Source organism: Ambystoma mexicanum, chromosome 10, assembly GCF_040938575.1.
Source record: "Ambystoma mexicanum isolate Mex_15411 chromosome 10, UKY_AmexF1_1, whole genome shotgun sequence".
NCBI classification, from domain to species: domain Eukaryota; kingdom Metazoa; phylum Chordata; class Amphibia; order Caudata; family Ambystomatidae; genus Ambystoma; species Ambystoma mexicanum.
Window position 1 is genome coordinate 188,889,447 of NC_090932.1, and position 26,454 is coordinate 188,915,900.

Sequence of the window (26,454 nt, forward strand, 5' to 3'; positions counted from 1 at the left end):
CCTGCTAGAGAAAGGTGCTATAGAACCAGTACCTGCAGCCGGAGAGGAACAAGGGTTGGTAGTCCCTGTATTTTCTAATCCACAAGAAAGACGGAGGATTGAGACCCATCTTGGACTAAAGAGACTTGAACAAGTTACTCAAGAAGGACAAGTTATTTACAAGTTCAAGATGGTATCTCTTTCTCAGATCCTTCAGGCCCTCCAGCTTCAGAATTGGATGGTCTCATCGGACCTACAGGATGCTTACTTTCATGTGCCGATCCATTACAAGCACAGACAGTACCTGAGTTTCACCATTGGTGGTTCTCACTATCACTTTCGAGTTCTGCCATTTGGTCTGACCTCCGCCCTGGGGGTTTTCACCTAACTGATGGCGGTTGTGGCAGCGAGTCTCAGGAGGGGTGAAATTCATCTTTACCCCTACCTAGATGATTGTTTGATTAGATTGTTTCCCAGACAACGCCCTGGATCATCTGAGGTACACCTGCCACTTCCTTCACAGACTGGGCTTCTCCCTCAACATCAAGAAGTCCCACATCATACCATCACAAAGACTCCAGTTCATTGGAGCAGTCCTGGATGCATCCCTGGGAAAAGTCTCACCATTGGAGGTGAGGGCTCAAGACCTTCTGCAGATGGTGACCAAATTCCAGAAGGCTCAGCGTCTACCAGTCTTTGATTTTCTGAGGCTGCTCGGCCTCATGGTATCCTGCATTGTTCTGGTGACAGAGGCTCCCCTGCAAATGAGATCTCTTCAATGGGCTCTCAGAACTCAGTGGTCACAATTCTCAGGAAGGACGTCAGACCTCCTACAAATCCCAAGCAGACTTTTTCTGTATCTTCAGTGGTGGGCCTGTCGGGAGAACATCTTGAAAGGAGAACCGTTTTGGCAACCATGGCCGGAGATAACAGTAGTGACGTACGCCTCGCCCACGCGGTGTTCCTCTAAAACCATTAAGGACCAGATTGACACCCTGGCTCCTGCTTTGGCTGACTTCTGCAACCACTCCTTCGCTACTGGAGTCTTCCCTTCCCCCCTGAAGCACTCCCTTATGCGCCCTCTTCTTAAGAAACTCTCAGCCGACCCCTCCTGCCCTGCTAACTACCGCCCAATCTCCATCACCCCTTTTCTGGGCAAACTCCTGGAAAAGCTGGCAATCTCAATTCTTAATCTTCACACTGAATTGGTTGGTTGTCTCCATGACCATCAGTCTGGCTTCATAGCTACCAGAAGCACAGAAACTGCTCTCCTTAACAATCATGAAGACCTGTTCTCCAACCTTGACCCCAATACCCCCTGTGTCCTCATCTTACTTGATCTCTCTTCTGCCTTTGACAGGGTCAACCATGCCATCCTGCTCAACCCTCTACGTGATAAACTGGGTATCACCGATCAGGCCCTGGCTTGGCTGTCCTATTTCCTCTCTGATCGACCCTCCAAGGTCCAAATTAGGTCCTTCATCTCCTCTACTCCTCTATCTCTATCTCTACCTGTGGTGTTCCTCAGGGGTCTAACCTCTCTCCTTGGTTGTTCAACCAAAACCTCGCACTTCTTGCCCACTGCATTGCCGCTCTCTGTCCCAACTTTCAGTGCAATGCGGATGACACTCAGCTCATTTTCAGTCTCCCTTCCGCCACCTCTTCTCCTTCGCTCCTCTCTGACTGTCTGTCCACTATCCAGGAGTGGTGTGCCGCCAACGATTTCTATCTTAATGCCAGTAAGACTGAGATTCTCCTCATCGGCACACCTGCTCCCTTCTTTCCTGTCGCTCTCTGACTGGCCTTTCTTGGTCCTCTTCCTTCTCCCACCTGTGAGGCTAAAGACCTCGGGGTCATCTTCGACTCCACTCTCTCCTTCTCTCCTCACATCTCTGACATCTCTAAGAAGTCACACTACCAGCTGCACCTCCTCAGAGGTATTTTTCCTTTCCTGTCTCTCTAGGCTGAACTACTGCAACACCCTCTTTATAAATCTGCCTGCTTCTACTCTCCGCCCTCTGCATGCAACTTATCCAGAACAGGACTGCGAGACTTGTCCTTGCCCTCAAGCCCAGGGATCGTATCTCTGCAGGACTGAAATCTCTGCACTGGCTCCCAGTGGCTGCGAGGATTAAGTTCAAAACCCTCTGCATTGTCCACAATGCCGTCTGGGGCCTGGGACCTCAATACCTCCAACTCTCCCTTCCTAAATATCTTCCTTCTCGAGCTCTTCGCTCATTCGCCTCCAACTCCCTTAGGGTCACTCCAAGCAACGAGTTGGTGGTAGATCTCTTTCTTCAGCTGGGGCCTCCCTCTGGAACAACCTCCTTGAAACTTGAGGAGAACCATCTCAGTTTCCGGAAGCATGTAAAGACCTTCCTCTTTGCTTCTGCTTTCTCTCCTCCTCTCCCCTGCTGAACTCCTGATGGAAACTGCACTGGTCACCTGGCTACCCTCTGATCTCTGGCCCTTTTATCTATTGTTTTTATTTATTTTATTTATTCTTTACTGTTGATCCCTGTATTGCACTTCCCCCTCCAGCTCTCCCACCGCGCTTTCCTTTTCCCCCCTCCCCTGCACTTGCAAGTAAGATAGTTGCTTTGTCTTCCCTCTGTTCCCCTCCCTTGCCTCATCCCACCTTGAAACACTTGTGTATAGGCGCGTTGTAAATGCCATATCATATCATATATCATATCAACGATCTGACAATCAGCGGTCGTTGGTCTCCATCGGAGTCCAAACTACATATAAACCTTTTAGAGCTGAGGACAATCAGACTAGCCCTCAAGGCCTTTCTGCCATCTCTACTCGGAAAGAATGTCCTGATAATGACCAACAACACAGTGGCGCTGTACTACCTCAACAAGAGAGGAGGTGTAGGGTCACAACCATGCAGCTCTGGTTCTGGGCAATACAAGACGGAATCTCTCTGTCGGCAGTTCATCTAGTCAGAGAGAAGGACATGACGGCGGATGCTCTGAACAGGCAGAGCACTGTCTCCCACGAGTGGGAACTAGCTCAGGAAGTAATTCAAGAGATCTTCACCTTTTCGGGAACCACTCAAGTGGATCTGTTTGCGACCAGGGCCAAACGGAAGTGCGAACTGTACTGCTCAAGAGAATTTCCCCCAAGAGGAGCTCTAGGAGACGCGTTCGTAGTGGACTGGGAATTTCCACTGCACGTTTCCTCCTGTCCCCATGATTCCTCACGTAATCGGGAGGTTGAGAAAGTTCAGGAAACATATGATCCTAATTGCCCCAGATTGGTCCAGGAGAACGTGGTACCCGGACCTTCTGCACAGGTCCATCTGCCCTCCGAGCGTCTTCCACAAAGAGAGGACCTTTTCTCTGTAGAGGAGGGTCAGGTTTTTCATCTGGATTTCAGGACACTCTGCCTTCGTGCATGGTTTCTGAGAGACTGAGATACAAGGCTTGGGACCTCGCGGATGACGTAATGGAGATTTTGCTTTCGGCCAGAAGGCCAGCAACAAAATCTTTATACCACTGCCGTTGGAATACATTTTGCAGTTGGTTTAGAGATAAGAATGTTGACTCGTTTACTTGTAATACACCTATGGTGTTAGCATTGTTGTTGCATCTCGCAAATCTGGGGCTCCAGATTGGTACCATTAAGGGATATTTAGCAGTGCTTCCTATCTTTAAGCACACTTCTGAGGAAGTGTCTTACTTTAAGATACCTCTTGTAGTACAATTCTTGAAAGGACTAACTAATGTGTTCCTTCCAACCCCTTTTCAAGTCACACTTTGGGATCTCAACTTAGTGTTAATATTTTTGATGGCAGCTCCTTTCGAGCCTTTGCAATCCTGTTCCTTGAGGCTACTAACTATAAAAACAATCTTTTTTAGTAGCAATTACTTCTGCCCGAAGGGTGAGTGAGCTACAGGCCTTATTCTGTAAGCCTCATTACACTATCTTTTATAAAGACAAAGTGGTACTGAAAGTGAAGCCCACTTTTCTTCCCAAAAATGAGTTTCACCTCACTCAGAAGATAGGTTTTACTTTCTTTTTGATTCAGAAGAACAAGTTACTTACCCCTGGTAATGTTCTTTTGACTGGATGTTCCTCCCACGTATTCCTTATCTCCCCGCTCAACCTACCCCACAGTAGAATTTCCCTTGTGGTTGCAGTCTACGCTTTCTCAGGGGGAGTAACCGTCGGTCACAAGATGAATGCTTCACTCATAAAAACAGAACTCAGGCCAATGGGTGCTGCGCATGCTACATATAGCAGCGGTGACATCGACATCGAGACAGAAGCCTTCGAGGGACATTGAGTTGTCAAGCATCGATGCGCAGCACTCCCTGCTGAAATTTTTGTTCCGAAGCAGCACAGCTGCAAATTCAAATATCAAAAATAAGGAATACCTGGGAGGAACATCCAATCGAAAGAAAAACCTATTACAAAGCCTTTGCCCTCTTTTCTCCTTTAATCATTTAGGATTATTTCTATTGTGCCACAGGCCACACTGATGTCACGTCAGATTCTAATAGCACTACATAGAAGGTTGAGCGAACAGACACTTGAACAGGCATTATATTTTACCCAGTGGTCGAAGTGCATGAAAAGAAGTAGTGGAACTATGTTCCCTGCTGGCCTGCACCGGCTCCCCACAAACCCCATTGCTATGCCCCCCTGCCACACACAACAAACCCCCAAATAAATGCCCCTACTGTTTAAGGGAACGTTCAGTGCAGTGCACTGAAGTGCAAGTTTCAACTGCTTCCTACACTTTCATTTTAAAATTAAGGATAGGAACTGTAAACTTAATTTAAAAAAAAGTAGAGTAGCACCGCTCCCAAGCTCTTCCACCCACTTCAACCACTGATTTTACCAAACAATCTATCCTAATCCGCGAATAGCATCAGAGGTCATGCCTAGCTCTCAACCTTGGCAGGACAGCTAATAGCAGCTTTTTGTGAATACACAATATCCAATACAAATTCTAGTTAAGAATTAAAATCCATCCTAAACACATTCAAATAATGCAATAAAATGGTGTTCAGCCTAATTGCATAATTAGTTTAGTAAGTTATTAGGATGTACCAAGAATTATCGTCAATCATAAACAGTGTATCAAAACAATAAATTAAAAATTGATTCAATATTCGTCCACAGTTTGGTTAAGTGGTATATTGTGCCCTCCTCATTACCATCATAAAAAGCAGACGATAATTTAGTAAAGTCAGGCGAATTAGGATTCTTGCCACAAGCCAGCAACATGTTGCTCCGTAATGAATGCAGAGTGGAGCCTCACATTCTAAAATCAAATGCCTAGCAGTTTCCAAATAGTCATTCCCACATAAGCTGCATAGTCGTTGGTTCCTGGGTATTCTGATGCATCCCCATCACCATTACTTACAAAGAGGCAACTGTATTAAACTTAATGCTCAAATATTTAAATACAACCCAATTACAGGGCTAAGTGATGAGGTAGGATCCAGGTCGACAGTGGTAATTATAATGCAATAGTTAGTAATCGGCTATGTTTTTAGTTGACAGATTTCCCAGTGATTGGTCAATGCCCAGATTATTAATCAGCTTCTAATGAGCAGAGTTGAGTTTAGCGGATGGAGACGTTGCTGGAATAATTCCATTTGGTGCAAACCAAAAGTTCCTTATGCCAATTTACAATGGTCAAATTCCTGGTTCCTACAATCTCAGTCAATATTAGTGTAGCATTTGAATTTAGTAGGGACCCAGGTAGTGCGTGTATCACTTTTAGGTAAAAATTCAATTTTACCTATCAACCAACAGCTAAGTATAGAAGACATCTGTGATTCGGTTAAAATATATTCAATAGGAGTAGCAGGGTAACTTAAAGATAGTTATTAAGCATCAGTTCTCAGTTTTAACCAAGGTAGTTGAATTGTTCAGCACCCATATCTCAGCACCATATAATAGCACTGTGCAGATGTTTGTCTTGTATAGCAGCAAGACAGAATTTAAAGAGTATCCAACATGCTCTTTAGCAAATCGAGAGATTGCCCCAATGAGCTGGCAAATTTTTACTTTGAGACCCATTATGTGGATGTCGCAATTCAGCCGGCATTCAAAGGTGAGGCCAAGGTATGTATAGGATGTAACTTGTTCCACTATTTGATCACCAAATCTTAACGTACATCTTTTAGAGTTCCTATTTCTAGCTAAGATGAATACCATTGTTTTGGTTTTAGCAGTGTTAATAATAAGGCCATTTAAATCAGCATATTGTTGGAGTTTATTGAGCGTACATTGGAGGCGACCATGTGTACCATCTTACAGGACTGGGTCGTCAGCATAACCAAGCCATGTTATCTTTTGGGGCCCCAATGTCAGAGCGGTTAGTGCTAGTATTCTTCAGTGCCTCAGACAAATGCCCCAAATATAAATTAAAAAGAAGTGCTGCCAGGATAGAGCCTTGCTTATGGCCTCACCTAGTGTCAATCAATTTAGTAGAGGCACCTTGAGAGGAGGACCTGATTCTGACTTTTGTAAACGAGTAGAGAGAGATTATCATTTTGAGTAGCCCCAATGGGATACCCCAGTTCACCAATTTTTGTCATACTTTCTCTCCACAGATGGTGTTGAATGCCACACTGAAGTCCATAAATGCAACATAAGTATGCTGATTCCTAATGAACCAAGCACATTCAGTAAGGCCTACCAGTGTATAACTATTAGTCACAGTTCCCACCCCCCTTTGGAAGCCTGTTTGATATTGCAATATTAATCCTGCTTCAGTGTCCCAATTGCTTAATTCTAGTAGCAAAACTCTAACGAAGATCTTTGCAAGGGTGTCAAGCATGGCTAAGAGCCTAAAATTGCTTGGTTCCTGTCTCAACCCTTTTTTATATATGGGTATAATGATACTTTGGTACCAGGTACCCGGCAACCTACCGGTGATGCTAATCGATTTAAATAAGCGATGTAATCGATCAGACCACCAGTATGGTTTATGCTTAATAAGGGTGCTGCAAGTGTCATCCAGGCCAGGTGAACGACAGCCGTTTAGTGAGATTATGATTTTAGTCAGCTCATAGGTAGTTCAGGTGTATCGTCAAAATACCCTAGGTAGGTCAATTCAAATGGGTTAAGTGGAAGTCTGCCAATGGTACAATTAGCATTAACCTCCCATTGTTCGTTGGTCACATTAGTCTTCATTATTGTAAAATTGTCCTGCGACGGAGTCAGCCGCCAAAATAATCTATGGTTACCATCTAGGACTGCAGTAGTTAGAATTTGCAATCACTCAATTTTTTGTGCATGTTGATTTGCTTCAACCACTTCTTATAGACCCATTCCTTGCCTTAATCAGTGATCCAGTTGCTCTCCCCTTGTGATTGTCAGATTGTATCGAGCAAAGATCCCTTCGCAAGCATCTCTTAGCTAGACATATCTTTGCATCAGATTTATGTCTATGATTACAGTTATTGGCCCCCCTTTGCCCCATAACTACTGTGGGATTCAGCAGAGATTGCAAATCTGCTAACATTTTCGGACGATTTTCATATGCTGCTGTCTAATCTCAGATCTTAATACATGCGAGTCAAGATTATTAGTAGCCCCAGGAGCGTCCAAAGGCCCATATATGGACTCAATATCTGGAGTGTTTAAGTAATGGGAAGCCCTGGTTATGTTCATTGGATTCCACATAAGGCGATTGGTGTCACAATTTATGTCTACCGCTCCACACTTATCAGTAACAAGGTCAGTGATCTCAAGCATTAGGGGGTAAATATGTATTTATTTTTATTCATGTCTAACGTATTATGCAGTTAAACAAATTCAACTTTTAATATGACATTCAGTTTCAGTTTTAGATAATCGCATACCAGGGAATGTCTCACAAAGTGTTGAATAAAACTCGGGATTTCCACCCGATTCTGAATGTAATCAATAAACACACTAAAATTACTTTTCATTGCTAAATTTACAACAAGGTGGTCATGGCTATGCCCATCAAGCACTCTCTTAACTAGTTTCTTAAGGGGCCTACAATGCAGTCCTAAGGGATTCTCAGAAGTTAAGGCTAGCCACTTCTCAGCAATAAGCTTAATTTTGACAATTTCGCTATTATGCATAAAAGTTGCTTTAGACAGTAAAGCTTCATAGATCAACTTAGTCAGGTTATCCGTCAGGGCATTTACCAGTTTCCCATCCGTGGATAAACAAGAAAGCTGGAATTTGATAAATAATAGGGTAATATTAAATGCAAGGAGAATTGCTTCAATCAAAGTACGAGATGGCCAATTTAAGCACTTCAGCTAGATTATCAATCGCACAAACTTCAGCCCTGTACATAATAATAGGCAACATTGGCCTGATATAATTGAGCCAAAATTCCCACCGAATAACTCCCACCTTTAAGAGCTTAAGATCCAATACTACCCACTATCTGAAAAGATTTTAAATTCACTTGATCCAGATGCCGTGTGTCACGCAATTTTGGAATCCAAGTTAAGCCCAAATATGTATATTCCATAACTACTTCAAGAGCCTCACCATCCAGGTGCCAACGCACCCCATTAACACTTTTAGAGAATGGTGTAAAAACCATAATCTTGGTTTTATTGATGTTCATTGCCAAATAATTTTCACTGCCAAATAATTTAAGTCAGAGAACACTTTCAGATAACTCAAGGAGCACTGCAAGCCACCGGGTGTCAGATCTAACAAAACAATGTCATTGGCATAGCCCATCCATAGTAGGGGGATGTCCTCTAGTTTTGAGGCAATTGAGGATGGATTAATAATTGCCCCGTCCAGGTCAGACATATAAAGATTGAAAAGCAATGGTGCAAGAATGCAACCTTGTTTTAATCCTCGCTCAGTTTAAATCCAAGCAGACGTTCCACCATGTTGGTCCAGCCGATTCTTGACCTGTGTGTGCTTTTGAAGAGAAATTATAGTTTGAAGTAAACCTGGTGGAATGTTCCAGTTACTGAGCTTACACCAGAGCCTACCTCGACCAACCATGTCAAATGCGGCACTAAAATCAATAAATGCTGCACTGACCAGCCTCATTCGTACCATCTCTGCCCGCTGGATAAAAGTAACCAAGGCCCAAGCATTAACTGTAGTGCTGAATCCCTTTGGAAACCCTCTCTGATTGAGGGGGACAAAGTTCTGCAGTTCACCCCATTCCCCAAGCTCCTTTAAAAGCAGTCATGCAAACATTTTAGCCGGGGCATCTAACTTCGCCAATAGATGATAATTGGCAGGAATTGCGTGACTTGCCTTTTTTAATACTGGGACTATAATACTATCTCACCGTGAAGAGGGGATTAATTGGGTCACACTGATCCAACGAAACAACCAGCACAATGCTGGCGCCCAATAATCTGGATCCGCTTTAATCTAGGAATTGCAGATTTCATCCGGACCCAGAGCCCTAGATGTTTCACTGGCAGTAATTACGGAGCGAATATCATTATTGTAAAACTCCAACCAGTAGCTAACCTTGTTGGTGACCACAATGAAGCCCCAGCCCCTCTCCCCCCTCGAGAGACTGAAGAATGTAAGTGACCCAAGTCTGTTGCAGGACAGCATTGATGTCATTAGTGAGAGGTTTTTTATCCTTAATAATCCACCAAAACAAGTTAGAGTGATTAATAAGAGAAGAGTGCACAAGAGCTCTCCAGTGGGAATATTCCAGATAATATTCATGCCTTTTTAGCGACTTAAAATACACAGATTTAATAGCCTTAGCTTGAGAGGCGTAATCAATTGTATTGAATGCCAAATTTGCTAAACCACTCAATTCCCTCTGCATTTCCCTTTTCTTTACATTAATCTGTTCATCAGAAATGTGCTGATGTAGAGTTTTTGGCCCAATACCCACACAAAACCGAATACCTTTCTTACCAAAAGACATAGATATGATGTTCACCATACAAGTTGCCTGTTTGGCTGAAGCCAGGATGGTGTTAGGTTCTGCCACCGAATGAGCAACATTATATTCAACCAAGGTTTGCCACACCCACAGTAACACTTCCCCCAACTTATTATTGCTCCAGGAAATACGGTTGAGGGATGAGTTGACAGACAATTCCTCTAATGCTGCAGGGCAAAGGGGGTTGCTATACCAATAAAAACAGGCAGTAAGAGGATAATGATTGCTTTCCTCATGATGTACCACACACATATCTAAGATAAGTGGAAGTGCATTTGCGATACAAATATAATCAATAATGCTACAGCAGTTTGTCCCAATTCTAGTAAATTGCAGTGATGAATCAGAAGGAAAAGGACCATTGATCATGGAAAATCCTGTCAAGAAAAGCAAACTGGGCCAGTCCGGCCCACCCCTACAACCCTGGGCTTTAAGGCCACCCTCAATCGGAGAAGAAGAATACTCCAAATCCCTACCCTCTAAAAACCCACCATTCGAGATCCTGGAGCTGACATCTCCACAGGCAAAAGACTGGAGTAGCCGAACTTAGATTAAGGGTTAATGCCTCAACTTCCTTAATGACCTCAGCATGACAGGCCTTATAAGGTGGCTCATAGACGTTCATAATAATAATGCCCTCCAAATCACGATATTGTGGTTCAGGAGGAAACATAATTTTACCAATGAGAATGTCCACTGATTCAGAAAGTATTCCAACCAAACCCAGTGGCTTCTTCACCCCCAGTAATAATCTCCCCTTGGGACAACCCTTGGACCCCGGGTGAACAAAGAGTATGCCATCCATCTATAACTAAGGGGGTCACAAGCCAAGTCTCCTGGAGAGCAATAATAGAAAGGTTATCAATCTGCTGTAGTAGGCCGTCATGATCAGAAAGATGAAGATTGCCACGGGTGTTCCAACGGAGAAGCAAGAACAGCGGGCAGGTGTCATCACTAGGAGCGAGTGTTCCCATGCTGAGAAACCATTTGGGCTAACCATTCCCAGCGGGATTCTTCCCTGGGTGCTCCCCTTACCTACCATTGACAGTACGGTCCTAGGCAATACACCCAGGTTACTTGGTCTCCTTGGATTATTCATATACATGGGCTGCGGTGGATTAGTAGGTGAAGGAAACCGTCCACCTGCTTCACCCAATCCTCCTAACCTAATGCCCTGAGGGTCATCGGCTTCCACAGCTGAACATTCATAACCCAATTTGGCGAGCGATCCGGGTAAGGTATTGCTGCAAGTTACAGGTAAGTAATTTAGGTTCTGGACGTTTCTACAAACATTCTTAGGTCTTGAGCCTACTCATTAGGATAATCCCCAAAGTCAAATGTCAACCAGGATGTTAAGGTATTAAGTTTAATATTTTGTACCCTGGGGTGCTTAAACATCTATATTCGTTTTCTCATATGAAATAGTGGAAGAGATGAACAGCATTCTGATTGGCTGAGCCGGATGCAGGTCTTCATTATGTGTAGTACCGAATTACCCAATTTTAAGTGTAAGAGCTAATGTTATAGATATGACTCTGCTTTGGGATCACATGGGTACCTTTCCCTAGGAAATCTGAGGGAAGGGAAACTGGTGGTTGGGGATCTTCTGCAACGTTTGACTACTTGTTGTCAGTACTGGTTCCTTGCAAAGTGGGAGGTCAAAGTCAGTGATTCTTGTGTTCAGGTGTTCATGTGGCTGTCCACTGCAGCTGAAGAAGACATGTATTGCAGCCAGAAGCAGTGACGTGGAGGCACTAGTGACGCGGCTGTGCGAAAGAGAAGAACTGCTGGAACACTACTCTGCAGCTCTCCAGTTTTTTGCACATGCCGATTTGGTATCGGGAGGTGCAGACTGTGTTCAGACAAGGTAGTACATGCAGGAGATAGACTCGTCTGAGTCTCAGCGTTACTGCTGTGTTTCCTTCTGCTTTTAGTCTAGAGTTTTACTTCACTAATAACAACAGGTCAAAGGCTATTTGAATTACCAGTGTTCTCTGTGTTAGTGTTTCTGCCCTTTCATGTTGGGTCTGCACAGGGACTAGACAGAAAGACAGTCTTATCCCTATGCAATTTTAGCTATTGGTGCCCAATCCACAAATCAATGACCCTCATACAGTCTGAAAAACGGGAAGATTGAGATCCAAATCCCTGGTCCAAATGGAGCAGTTTCTGGGTATCATCAGCATAAGAATAAAAAAAGGAAAAGCAAAGATTGTCGATCACCTGCACCAGAAGCTGAAGATACAGATTAAAAGAAACGGGAGACAGGGCAGAGCCCTGGGGATGCCACAGGGCCAGAGGAACAGAAAGCAAGAGAAATGGTGCTAGTAGAATAGTCTGTGAGTATTAAGTTGAAAAACAAGTTGACCAGGACAAGATTGTGCCCCTAATGCCAACTTGAGCAAAGTCAAGAAGGAGTATGGTACGGTCGATAGCAAATGCTGCTGACAGTTCACACAAATCAGGGCTGTAAGACTGCTGATGTCCGAGACCATGCAGAGGTCATCAAGGGCAGCAATCACAGGTGGAACCAGCCTGAAATTGGTTGAGAACAGGTGAGGAGTCGAGAACCACCAAAGGGGAGGAGAGGCTTAGAACTTAAGTAGCTTTGCTGGACCTGAGAGTAGGGAGATCAGATCAAATTTGATAAACGGAGGGATGAAGTGGAGTTTTTTAGTAGACCAAAGACAGTTAATTTAAGGGGACTGGAACAGAATCCTCTTGTATTGATGATTTAAGGAGAGCAGCAAGGGAGGGCCAGTGATACTGGGGCATGATTCTTGAACTATGTCTTCAAAGCATCTTTGACCTGCCTCAGGTGCATGGCGTTGACACCACGTGCTTCATCCACCACACCCAAGGACCTTGCACAGTGCAGCTTTCCATCTTGGACCGCAAACCATAGTGACAAAGAGAAAGTGACACAAAACGTTCATGCTCCCGGTGGACCTTGTTAGACGACATCAGAAAACAGTGGTAGCCCGATCCCACCTCCACATGATCACCACCTTCAGCTACAGAAAGAACACAGCCTGGGCAGCAGAGTAAGTCAAATGCACTTACGTAGTAGGCCACATAAACAAGATACATGCATGTTTAAACATGAGAGTTCATTGCTTTATGGGAAATACAACATGCAAAGAAGATACAACCAATGGCAAATAGACCGTAACTAGGCGCTCCTTGCCCAGGTTTACACTAAAATGGGTATTTCTGAACATAAGTGAAATACATTCATAATCTTCACCAGCAGCACAGATATTACTTGTCTGTTGGAAAAACGGCAAAGGCATGAAGGAGGATTCTAGGGAAGTCCCATGCTGTACTGATTTTTGTATAATTTAATTAGATGATGAATAAGCCACAGCAGCGTGATATACAGTTTATGTGCTTGCCACAGTTAACAGGCCAGACTGAATTGAGTGAGGACCTTTAACGAGGACCATAATGCTATTACTAGCCGTTACACATCGTTCCCACAGGAGCATAGGTTCCTTTTTGGTAAACTTATTCGTGCTGAAACAAGTTAACCAAAACGAAAACAAAGACACATGGCCTCCATTGGAAATAGAAAAGGAGCTTTTCATTTACACAAAGAATCCCATTTCTATTTCCATGGCGGTTTGTAGTGCAGGCCGTGAGGAGTGAAGTAGCTAAATAGCGAGAAAGCCACAGGAGGAATGAAATATGGTAAGAGAAAAATAAAAAAGAGGGTGCTGCCGCAGGAAAACGGGACGTGCCTGAGGTAGCGGCTGATAAACAGATTAAAATGTGGGATTCTCTAGAAGCAATAAGCCCGCTGTAAGGAAGCAGAAGTACCTCTCTGACACAGCGGTGGCATAGTGTTAGGCAGAAACCTTTATTAAACAAAAAATTCAGAAGAAACCCCTATCTTGCCCTAACTCTAAGAGGGGTTTCCCCTGCCTCAATTATAACTAAGGGGTCTGTCAGAATGTCCAAGAACAAAAAAAAAGAGTCCACCGTCCTGTGTCAAACCTATTTCAAACCCTTACACTTACAACTAAACTAAAGGTGTTTGATGTCCTCTTGGTCCAGAAGAATGTCCCCATTCTTCTGGACAGGTACAGGTCCATATATCAGAGAAACCGGTTACTGAGGGAATGGCTCCCATGCCCAGGTCTTAGTATCTTTCCAAAAAAGTCAAAGCAAATTTCCAAGTTTGGGAAAAACAAAGTTCCAAAGTAGTTCCTTGTACTGCCAGCCCAATCTCTTGGCTTTTCACAATGTTCACAAACACACCACAGGGTATGATTCCCTTCCCCTAGTTTTCTCTCAGCTTAGGATACTAATGCGGGTCCCAGACCCTGGTTGGTAGACCCGGTTCACTTCTCTCCCAGGTACTGCGACGAGGAAGAAGAGGCAGTAGGCTTCACTTTCTTGTATACCTGGTTCACTAAACTGCCAGGTATTCCTGTTGCTTACTTCACATAAGGAAATCCTTTATAGGTCCCAGACCCTGTCTTTCAGGCTTCTCGTGCCTTTCTGATCCTCCCCACCAACCCAAGTAGCTTCGGATTCTCTTTTGGGTCTCCTTGAGATAAACAGAGTGTTCCAGTAGCTCCATTCAGTCTCCCCGGCTCTCTCTCTCTCTCGCTCCAGGGCTCTCTCTCTGCGGCGGCACTGCAGCGGTACGAGCGGGATGGTTGGTGAATCTCTCCACAACTTCCCTCTCCTTTCAGACATAGACTGCACCAGCAGCTCTGTTCGAGTTCCTGCGCTTTCTCTCACAGGCTCCACTCCTGCAGTGGTGACGCCAGGATGTCTGTGGCCTAAAGTGGCTGAAGCAGAGCTCCGGTTCTTCCTCAACCAGCAGGCCCCATTGGGCAAGGGAGTCTGCTTTTACCCGCTCTGGATCTAGTTAGTGAACACTGCACCCAATCACACACCAAGCATAATTCAAACAGAGGGGTAATTCACTTCACTCCTGAAAAATGTTCAGCTTGATTTTATGTTGGATTCTTGTACAATCCCGTTTCATCAGTGATCAACAAAATTATGTTGTGTCCTGCCACCTCATGCCTAATCCAAGGAACAGCTTGATGCTGCCATTCCACTAGTCAGGTCCACTTTGTCGCTCCTACACCTTGCCCCTGGCTGCAGCGTAGAGCGTCATTGAAGCAGCCTACAATAGCAACCTTGTATCCAGACTAGCATCAAGGATCAACGTCTGATGGTTTGAGATTTGGAGTCGAATAGCACCCTGATTGTGTGAATGACTGTACAGATATCGTCTTCAGGTGTGGGTACCTCAGCTATGTTTGTTGTTGCTTCTTTGAGGCAGTTACTGGTCAGAGCTGCCAGACCTTCTGTTTTTGATCCTGGGTCACCTACCTGGACACACATGGCACTTTTGCTTTAGAGGAATCTGGTCTCTGATTGTCCTGCTTGGACTTACAAGCCTTCAGAAAATGTCCTCGCTTGACACAGTTCCCCCATATTTTTCCTATGCCTGGGCATATCTTGGAGTTGCCCCAGCGACTCATAGTGCCACACCCATATCGCTCTGCCATCTTATTCTGTAATACTGGCATTATGCTGGTTACTAAATCGTTGACTTCCCACTCCACCCCTTATTGAACCTCCAAGGAAGTGGTACAACTGTTTTCCTTTTCAACTTCTTCAACCTATGTCTTGTTCCGTGGATTTGGCCATGGACAGAATGGCGATTCCTTCATGGGAGAGCCAGAACTTCTCCCTAATTTGTTTATCACTCAGCTGTACCATGAGCTGATCCCGCATAAACTCGTTTTTAAACGGTCCAAATGCCCATGTTATGGAAAGTGTCCTAAGCACTGCAGAATTGTCTTCTACACTCTCCCCAGCCTGCTGGTAGTGTGCGCCGAACTTGTCATTCCCTCACAACGTGTATCTTGGGCGCCTAAGGCTTTTCCAGACACATTGAAGCCTCTTCAAATACCTTAATGTCCCCGCCTGGGCCTACGAGTATAGAAGACAAGGTCCTAAACATCCATTGCCATTCTTACCCCAGACCATGGAGGTCTTATGGGCATCTGTAAAGTCTGGCATCATCTAAATAGGTTCCTTCCTTAGACTCCATTGTAGTGAGAGGCAGGGGGAGAACATTTATAGTCTGTTGGAATTGGCAGCTTCCCTTCGTGCATTGGGGTTATTGCAGGGGATAGGCTGATGCCCTCTGTATGATTGGAGGGCTTGCCAGTAACTGGCTCCATCACTCCATGTTCCTGTGTTAGTTGTCCGGAACTGGCAGCTACCCACTGCATAATTGGAGGGCTTGACGGTAACGGGCTGTGTCTCTCTCTCCACACTCGGTAACGGGCTGTGTCTCTCTCTCCACACTACCTCTCACAACTCTGTTCTTTTCTGAAAAGGCCAGGTAGATTTCTGGGATTTGGTTGCTTCCCACTGTATGATTTGCAGGCTTGCTGGAAACTGTCTGTGTCCTTGCATGCAACCCCTCGCCTTTGGGTGTCTTCCTTCCCCTACCTCTCCTCCATGTCTATGCTCTGTGGTTGGAGGCTGGGCGTCTGCTACAATAGTGTATCACGGATTTGGGACAATGCCACCTGAGAGCACGACAAATATCCGTGCCCCATTGTGCCTTACTTACCTCGATGGTACCTGCAAGCTTGTCGCCAGTTGTTGTAAATGCAGCCAACACAGGCAAGTCAGGCTATGACCAGTTTTAAGTATTTTATTCAGAACACAGACGGAAGACTGCCTTACCTAAGAACAGCCACATCCAACTCCCATCTGAGTAACTCTCTCCTACAACAGCCTTCCACTCTGGAACTTCAGTACAGTTATGTCACAAAACAAGACTTGACACATTCACTTGGAATATAAATCATCATGAAATAGAATGCAGCACAGTTGGACTGTAGGAGCCCTGTAGTACATTCCTCTTCTTCAAGGTGACATGGGGCTACACCCTGGCCGCTTATTGTATGGAAGACCTTGGTAATGAGGCAATGAAGTGTTAGAGCTGATATGCCCGCAAGGTTTTCCCTAGTGGGGAAAAGATGTGCTATGTTGGTGTAAGATAACAATGCCTGCCTGATAGGGAATGTAGGCTAAAAAAGGCAGGGATGTGTTAGATTAAGGTCCAATTGGTCCCTTATTTTCAGCTTTACGCAATTCCTTGGCGAGCCTTGTTTTTCCAGTAGTTAATAGTTTTGATTTATGCAAGCTTGATCCCTGGGCAGCACTCTTGGTTTACTTTTGGCCTGAAGCTGATCAGACAATGTATTTGGTACAGCAAATTTGTCTTTTTACGAAAAAAAGACGGAAACCAAATGTCTTGCGCCCTCAGTGAAGTTTATTTTTTGAATAATAAATCAATAATTTCAAATCTATACCCTAAAGACAGGGATACCTATTTTCTATTTATCAGTTCCTGTAATGCTGAGGCACCCACATTATTGCCTTGCTTCTGCTAGTTAACCCCTCATAAATCCTGTTTGTGCTTCAATTCATATTTTCGCTGTGTGTATGTTTAAAATGTGATTGAATTAGCTGTTTCTCCCTGGACTGGACATCGTTTGGTTTGCATTGCTTTGTGTCGTATGATCTCATTCCACACACATCACTTCGGACATATGCGTCGTGAACGCTCTACCACCACTACTCTTAAGTGAACCAAGGAGCCATTGGGTTCAAAACACAGAGACCATTATCAAGGTTAACTCACTATGTCCAGAACGGCCCAGCCTCCATCCTGCACAGCCTGTAACAACGTCTAACTCTGAATCTCCAGGTAAGCAAGGAATGTTGGGGGAGAGTGCAGGGAAAGAAAGAAAGGACAACAGTAATAGAATAGATTATGAAAATACAACACACACACCCTGTACTCATCAACCTTTAATATATTGTATCGAATATTTAACTATATCTATACAATACTCAATCATTGCGTAGTACTGCTTCAATCTCTATACTTGTATTAATATGTGTTAGGATGCAAGACTGTCTCCCAGGCTCCTGACTACTTATATCTTACAGGAAATACGGGACTGTCTCCCCCTTTCTTTAAAGCTGACAGCTATGCAACCCTCACTTTCTTCCTGCGATGATGCACCCAACGCCTGATGAGGCTGCCTTCCTAGTTGACAGCTATGCAACTCTCACTTTCTTCCTGCGATGATGCACCCAACGCCTCATGAGGCTGCCTTCCTAGTTGACAGCTTTGCAACTCTCACTTTCTTCCTGCGATGATGCACCCAACGCCTGATGATGCTGCCTTCCTAGTTGACAGCTATGCAACTCTCACTTTCTTCCTGCGATGATGCACACAACGCCTGATGAGGCTGCCTTCCTAGTTGACAGCTATGCAACTCTCACTTTCTTCCTGCGATGATGCACCCAACGCCTGATGAGGCTGCCTTCCTAGTTGACAGCTATGCAACTCTCACTTTCTTCCTGCGATGATGCACACAACGCCTGATGAGGCTGCCTTCCTAGTTGACAGCTATGCAACTCTCTCTTTCTTCCTGCGATGATGCACCCAACGCCTGATGAGGCTGCCTTCCTAGCTGACAGCTATGCAACTCTCACTTTCTTCCTGCGATGATGCACACAACGCCTGATGAGGCTGCCTTCCTAGCTGTCCTCCTGATCGCTGATCCATTTCATTAGAGAAGGCCATGTTCGCTCACCAGAAAGTGTTGGGCGTGTTGGAGACCCCGCCCCCGATATACTTAACTTGCATGCTCATTCAATGATTCTTGTTCTGTCCTTACAATAGCATTGTAAGTCTCGGGGGCAACATGTACGCCTTGGAAGCAAGACGTCACAGAGCACCACAGGTTGGATCCCCGGGTCCACGCTTAGAAACCTCTGGGTATTAAGCGTGTTATAAATAACCTATCATATAATTATCCTGCTCAACGCACATGAATTGTTGAGCTTATCATCCTTTGATGGTTCCTACCTGTGGATCCCTAATTCCTTCTATTTTCCCCTTGAAATTCTCTCTGTCCACTGGGTTGTATTTCTGTAGGTGACTTACATTCCATACCTTTTTATCCTTGTGCGAATGGCATCGTCCATGATTTGGATCACTCTAATGGGTTGCACAAAATCTAAGATACCTTTCCTGTGCTTCCCTGTGAGTCTAACTCAAACATATTGTCCCAGTCTTAACTGTTTCTCCGTCGCATTGTTTCTCTCATCAAAACAATTGTTTGTTACTTCCTGTTTTTGAGCTACCCTTTCCTTGATGTTATACACATCATAGGATATTTGCAACTCTATTCCTGCTTCTCTTATTAACCACCATGATCTTATCTGGTTCACTGCCTTCCACTACTTCAGTGATTCAAATGGGGCATGTCTGTTAGTGTGCTAAATGTATGTCTGTACATCTCCAGTATATCACACATGATCTCCTCTAAAGGGTACCCATTCAGGAGCGCTGTCTGTGCTCCATCTTTCACTACCCTATTACATCGTTTCACAAGCCCATTAGCTGGGGATATTAAAGGCCTCTTTTATGATGTTTTCCCCCCATTCTTAACAGAAAATAGTACATTTTCTTTGAGATTAACTGGACCCCATTCTCTGTTATCAATATTTCTGTCCATCATTGCCATGCAAAGAATCTTCTCAGAATCTAGTCACTGTCTCTGTAGTTATTTGAGCCACAAATTCTGCTTCTGGCCATCTTGAAAAGTATTCTATTACTACTATCGAATATCTTATATCTTCTGGAAGTTTGATGAATGGTCCCATTAAGTGTAATGCTATTTTTTGCCATGGTCCCTCAGACATCAATACTGATTTTAACGGTACTACAAGAGTAATGTTTTTTGTCAATCTTCTCACATTTTGACACAATCTCACCCATCTTTCTGTTGGACTGTCCATTTGTGACAATTCAACTTCCGGGGCACCAGTGGTCCAGGGATGAATATCAGTTTCTAAAACATCAATCAGCCCCACACCTCCAGTACACAAGAAGGGATCCGAACAGATTGAAAACACAAGTCAATTATAAACCTCCTTGTCCAATTTTGGTAACGTGGATGGAATGGCAGGCTTACCTCTGCAAGGTCGTAGACACAGCGTTGCAACACAGCGAAAATACAATTATTATTCAATGATAAAAGGGACTGTCCAGTCAAGGTTGTATAAAATATCGAATTTATTATTATCACAACAGACAGTTCTAGCACACTACAAAATACAACCCACCCTGTAAAAGAATGCAGAGAACAGACAGTTTTAAGAAGGAAAGGGGATGCACTCTGGATACTGACAGGAGGGTGGTCGCAAAAGTAATTGATCACAGTAGTTCAATGATACTTGTTTTCAACACAAAGTGAGCAATGGTTTGTAAAATTTCACTAGGGGCCTTTGGAGATGGACCAGGGAAACAGAACCACACTGTACCTTGTGCTTGTAGAGGTTCTTGGCGCTCGACAGGGTCGGACAGTTTCAGAGTTCTTTGCACCTTCTACGACAGAAATCAAGATGGGAGACAGCTGCAGCTATCAGGCGGCAGGCAGTTTGGCGAGCGAGGCTGGATGGACGGCTGCAGGCTAACCTACACAGCGTCTTGGGGTCAGGAATTGTTGTCTCATTGTTGGTTGGTGGGTTTGAAGTACTGGTCGAGGCGTCTCGGTCAATGATAGTGACTGCGGCATGACAACAGTCAGTGGTGCAGTCGGTTGCAGCTCGAGGGACTCGACTGGCTCAAAAATGTCCTTTCAGGCGGAAACTGGTTGATGTTTGTCGATGCACTCCTCCTAGCTTCTTAACTTGGCTTCTGTCGTCCTTTCAGGCGGACGGCCTAAAGCTGAGGAGAGTGTTGCAGGCAAGAGCCTTGTCCTTGGTTTGGTTCAGAGACTCTCTGGCACTTCCCACCTAGGAAGCTTGCTTGCAGAGCCTAGAAGGGCACGCTGTGTTCTGGCTGGGTACCAGTTCTGTAGCTGCTGGAGGGTCCTCTGGATTCAGTATCTCCCTCTGTTCCATGGGAGATGTTTAGGGGAGGGATCATGCTTCCCTCTTGGAGTTCCTGGCCTTTCTTCACTGGTGGAAGATGTAAGAAGGACTGTACCTTAGGCCAAATGGGCCCCAGTGATTGGTATTAGATAAGCCTACCTTAATCCTGGGTCTCCAACAACAATCTTCTGTTATGCGTGAGGTCATAACCAGAGTGCTTTGCAACAGCAAAGGTAAAGAGGTGAAAACATGTTCTACCTATCTTCTTGTCTGTTGTGGATCAAAGGTTCTCTCTGGTTAATTGAGCTCTATGTGGTTCCTGATAAAAGGCAGGTCTCCCTTGAAGTTGTGGCGAGAACAGGCTTTCTCTATCCATCAAATCACACACCCCTACCCTCTGAATGGGTTCCCCCTGCAGGGGTTGCCGACTGTAAACACATGTACCAGACATGACAGTTCACTGTCATTGATACTAAGATGCTAGAGCTGGTTTCAGATTGACACAGATGCATATCAATGGTGTTGGGTTTCCAGTCTTTTGTTAGCCCTGCAACCAGGCCTCTTGTGGGCCTGCTTAAGTTAACTCTCATCAGTATGTGTCACTGCCACCAACATGGCCAACAAAGGATAGGACAGATCCATGGAACATTTGTTATTTAATTGGGCTGGCCATGGCAGGAGGAAGGTTTTGCACTCCCCCCTTTTGAGATGCCTTGATGTACTCCTGGGTGTCACATTCCAGCTAAACGTGACAGGAATGACTGCGCCTGTAGGCTGCGTCCACCCACAGGTCTATGTGTATGTCGTGAGGTGAGTATAGGAAAATGTGTGCAAATTAGCCCCACATATTTTCCAGTGGTTGATCTACCATCTTTCAATTTCATATGCAATTTAAAAAAAAGCCCAGGTGAGTGCACACTGACCGTGCGGATGGTCGAATTCCTCACACCATTGTCATCCACTACAATTCGTCTCCTGTTAGTCTCTTTGTTCATGTGAATCCTAGGTTCCCTATGTGTGCTCTCCTTATTGGTCTCTTTCGCAACGCTATAGGTGGGTGGGCAGTCATCTTGGAGTAAGACACAGACAACAGATTCAAATTTCAAAGTAAACACTTTGATTAACTTAAATGTCAGGATGGAAAAAATGCCTATCTTGCCCTATACTGTGGTGGGATTTCCCTACTAAACCAAAACTAAGGAAAGTCCACAAATTCATCTTAGGAATCTGTCTGTGTCCAAATCCTATACTTGCCCCCACAACTAATCGTATACTACATGTAGGGATGTCAGCAACCAACAAAATAATGTTAATCAGAAAGTTCAGAGCTTTGTACAGCTTGCAGCTTTCATTCAGCTCCCTTCCCCAAGTATAAAGCAGTTCTTATAAACGTCTCAGTAGTATCTTGAGTTCCAAAGTAATATAGGTTAGACCAATACTCAGGGTTCCCTTCCCCAAGTTCCAAAACACAAAATATCCTGAGGCTGCGTCCACAAGACAATAAGCATTTCCAACGTCAGGGACCCTGTCCACAGGACACAATTTCAGTAAAGTATAATTATGATGATGTGTTCCAATGTTCTTAATGTTCTGTGCCACACCTGCACCCTCTACATATTGGTATTTGCATCACAAAATGTTTTGTTTGAAAATGGCAGTTCAGTTAGATTCACCTTTAAAGTTCACTTCCCAAAGTTCCATTCACTTTGGGAAATAATGCACATTGGGTTTGCTGGCCTTGTTATAGTTGCACTCACTTTATCGTCCATTATTAATTCGTTTCTTGGTAGTAACCCTTAAAGGTTCTGTAAACATAGCATATATGAAAGTTGCTTGTAATGTAGGTTTCTTTCATTTTAGGAATTGGCACACAATGTATTTAGTTAAATTGAGAAAGAAATGGTTTTCATTGCGGTATTCAAAATTGTGCAGATTTATTGTTTAAATATTATTTTCCGTTCTGTATTCAATATTGTTATAAAGGCTTTAGGTTTGGCTAACTGTGTTGTCATGTTTCATTTGTTTTGTGTTGTAATCTGTCTTTATAATTTGTCTTGAAATGCGCCCAGTGTTCGGATGACTTTCGAAAAAGTGCTTTCCTCTGCACGCGACGACCCGGTAACAAAGTATTCACTTAGATTCACTAGTTAACAAGCCGTATTGTTCGCTGTTTTATAAGGATTCCCATCGGAGACCTTCGATAACGTGCTACACCATTCACGCAAACACTCTGATACAAAATATCCTTACGCATAGCACCAAACACTTGCATACCGGGTTTCTATTAGTATAGAAACTCACTGGTTGCTTTGATATGAGTTTCTGCAGCGCAGATCTCACAGCCTTCTGATCCTTGCTTCATGGCTCTACTTCCTGCCCCTCAGGCACTCCTGGGTCGGCTACTGGCCCCAGGAGAGCGAGCAACTTGAGCAATATCAAAAGGGGCAGCCTTCCAGCACGGCTCTCCTTAAACACATCCTTCGGTTCCACAGAGCTCCAGCACCCCGGCCGCTCTTCCCTGAACCATAAGCGCACTCCAAATGGACAGCTTCTCACTGTTCTTCTTTGTCTCTCTGCTGCTCCAACTTCACCACCACTGCTCCTGTCACCACTTCCCCTCTCGAAGAGGTAATACTCATGTCTGATTCACAAAACACATTCAGACTGTCCCTAATAGGAACAACACCCTGACCCTATCGGGTGAAGCTCTCCCTAGGAGGCCGGTGGTATGCTGCCTATCTAATAGGGATAGCGAGAGGACTCTCCCTCGTCAGCAAATATACACATATACCTATTGCATTTACTAAAAAGACCAAAAACAAGTGTAGGTTGAAACAATGAACATTAGATCTTTTCTCATCTGTGTGTAACAAGAGGCTCCTACTATAGATGAGATAAGATCTAATGTGCACTGTCTCAACCTACACTTGTTTTTGGTCTTTTTAGTAAATATTAGATAGGCGGCGCACCACCCGCCTCCTAGTGAGAGCTTTGCCTGATAGGGTCAGGATGTTCTTCCTATTAGGGACAGTCTGAATGTGTTTTGTCAATCAGATATAAGTATTACCTCTTTGAGAATACTTTTCCAAGGTCTGTTTTTTTGTGCTAAACGTTGTGTCTTTAACGGCAGGAATGCAACACTAACCAATAGGGTTTATAGTTGAGCCCTAGGTGTTTTTATACCACTTCCCCTCTTACACTAATTTGGTGGGGCTTTTTATACACCTGCAGCCCTTTAACAGGCTGCAGGTGCGAGTTCAAACTTAAACCTGCCCGACCGACCTCTACTGCTCTCCGCAGGCCTCTTGTTTGTCCCAGTACCTAAGTGGTGAAAGCAACTTGCCTCTTCCTCATCTCAGTACTTTTTGTAGTCATGTATAAAGATTTCAGGGGAGTTGGTTTGTAATACCGCATGAAGATGGGGGAAGGGTTGGTTTGGTCATTATTAGGAAAATGGGTGTAACATGCATCTTCGAAGGGCATTCCACTCCCAGTTCCCACAGACCCTCCACCCAGGTGATCCTCCCTCACTTGTCCACCCCATGGTCAGGATCCAAGAGCGATGACCTTTCCCTGGCCGCCTCCGCAGAGGATCCATGGGGAATGGGAGCGAGAACACCCTCAGGTTTCTCACAAGGGAAAATGCGTTATATCATTCATGATGCTTACTTCTTCCACTAGCTTAGTATATGGAGATAGTTCTCTCTAAAATTCTTTCTTCTTTTTCCATCCCTCTTTACTTAATTCACGATCATGTCATTCTGATCTGCCTCCTTACAGCATGATTCAATTAACATACCTTTGCCGAAGTCACTGATATTTGCAACGATACCTTGTATTCCTGTATGTCTTGTCTCTTCTTTGACCTGGGAAGCCTGCGTAGCCTTTTTCCTGGGTGATATTGTATATTCCATATGTATAATCTTGTAATCTGGCTGTTATCCTGACTAATCTAGTTGAGTTTTTGCTATTTCCTATTGTGACCAGTGGTCTATGGTCTGTTCCTAGGGAAAAGCTTGCTCCCCACAGGAACTGGCAAACATATGCAACAGCCCATAGGCGCACTAGTGCTTCTTTCTCTTTTGTTGAGTAGTTCTGCTAGTTTTCCTTCAGTGTTTGGGAGGTGAATACTACTGTGTGCTCTCAGCCATTTCTCATCTGGGAGACACTGCTCCCAGTCCTTTGTTGCTGGAATCTACTGTTACCATGCACAGTAATCATGTGTCAAATGGCTTTAGTGTTGGAGCCTCTGCAATGGCCTCTTTTACTTCTTCAAAGGCTTCTTGTTGTGCATTTCCCCATACAAACCCGGGCCTTGTTTTGAGTAGCAATCGCAGTGGGTGGGCCTTTGCTACAAAGTCCTATACAAACGTTTTGTAGAACTCACAGCCCTGAAAACGATACCTCTTCTTTGTTAGTTGATGTTCCATCTTCCCTTTCTGCCTGATTCATATTTGTTTTCAGGCCTGCTGACATTTATGGTGTGTTCCAAATAATGAAACACATCACAGAAAATTGACTTTTTTCTTCTTGAAGGGTGAGCCCTTTGTCCTCCAAAATTGTAATAACCTTGATGAGTGTCCTTGTGTTCTTCTATGCTTTTTTAATAGATGAGTATATCATCCAGGTAGCGCAGTACAATTTTCATGTCCTTCAGTATACTATTTATTAGTCTCTGAAAAGCAGCTGCTGCACGAGCTAATTCAAAATAAATGTTCAGTGGGGTTGCATAAATGTTACCTTGAACCTAGAGTCTGGTGTCTGTTCTATCTGGTGGTACGCTGACTTTTGGTGACGCATAGAGCATACTCTTGCTCCTTTTGTGTGGTTTATCATTTCATTAATGTTCGGCAATGATTACAGGGCTATTAATATGTTTTTGTTCAATGATCAGAGATCAATACATAAGCATAACTCGTCAGAATGTGCTTTAGCAGTTATCACGATCTGAGCCACCCATTCTGACGAGTTTATCTGTTGTATTACCCCTGTTTCTGCTAGTTGCTTAAGATGTGCTTCTAATTTCGGTTGAAGTCTCAGTGAAACTGTAGACGGGGGGCCCAAACATGACCCTAATATTCCCTACAGGACTCTCAGCACGAAGGCAGAGAAACAACAGATGTGCCTTGCTCTTAGGCCCATCACCGTGATCCTCGATATGTCACAGGTGTGAGAAACGTTACTCGCTCAGACGGTGGTTCAGACCATACCCAATTGATGATTTGGATGACATGGAAACAACATCGATCGAGCAAGTCGACTAACTGCAAAACCAGAGACTAATGACATCATCACTGACATCACGGCATAGACGCACTTATACTTCAACTACATACCCATCCATTCATGAAGCTACACGAACATGCACTAGTTTATTGCATGTCAGCATGAAGCACATGCTTATAACCCACGTAGGTATAGGACGGACACACACACATATTTCTTTAAGTTCACATACTTCGCCAAAGCTGAAACCGCAAGATGCAAAGAGTTTATATATTTAGCTTGCACATGCTTGACTGCTACTAACATCGAGAAGCCATAAGGAATGATATGGGGGCTATAGATCTCTGAAATGAATGACAAAGGAGAGACAGTCTTCGAGTACATGGAAAGGCTGCCATGATCGCTGCAGCCAGAGG

At 44.3% G+C, this 26,454-nt stretch overlaps 1 protein-coding gene across 1 annotated transcript in view; it reads left to right on the forward strand.

Annotated features, from left to right (window-relative positions):
* PEBP4 (phosphatidylethanolamine binding protein 4) overlaps window positions 1-26,454 on the forward strand; it is a 1,711,365-nt gene that overhangs the window by 982,402 nt on the left and 702,509 nt on the right. The window lies entirely within an intron of this gene.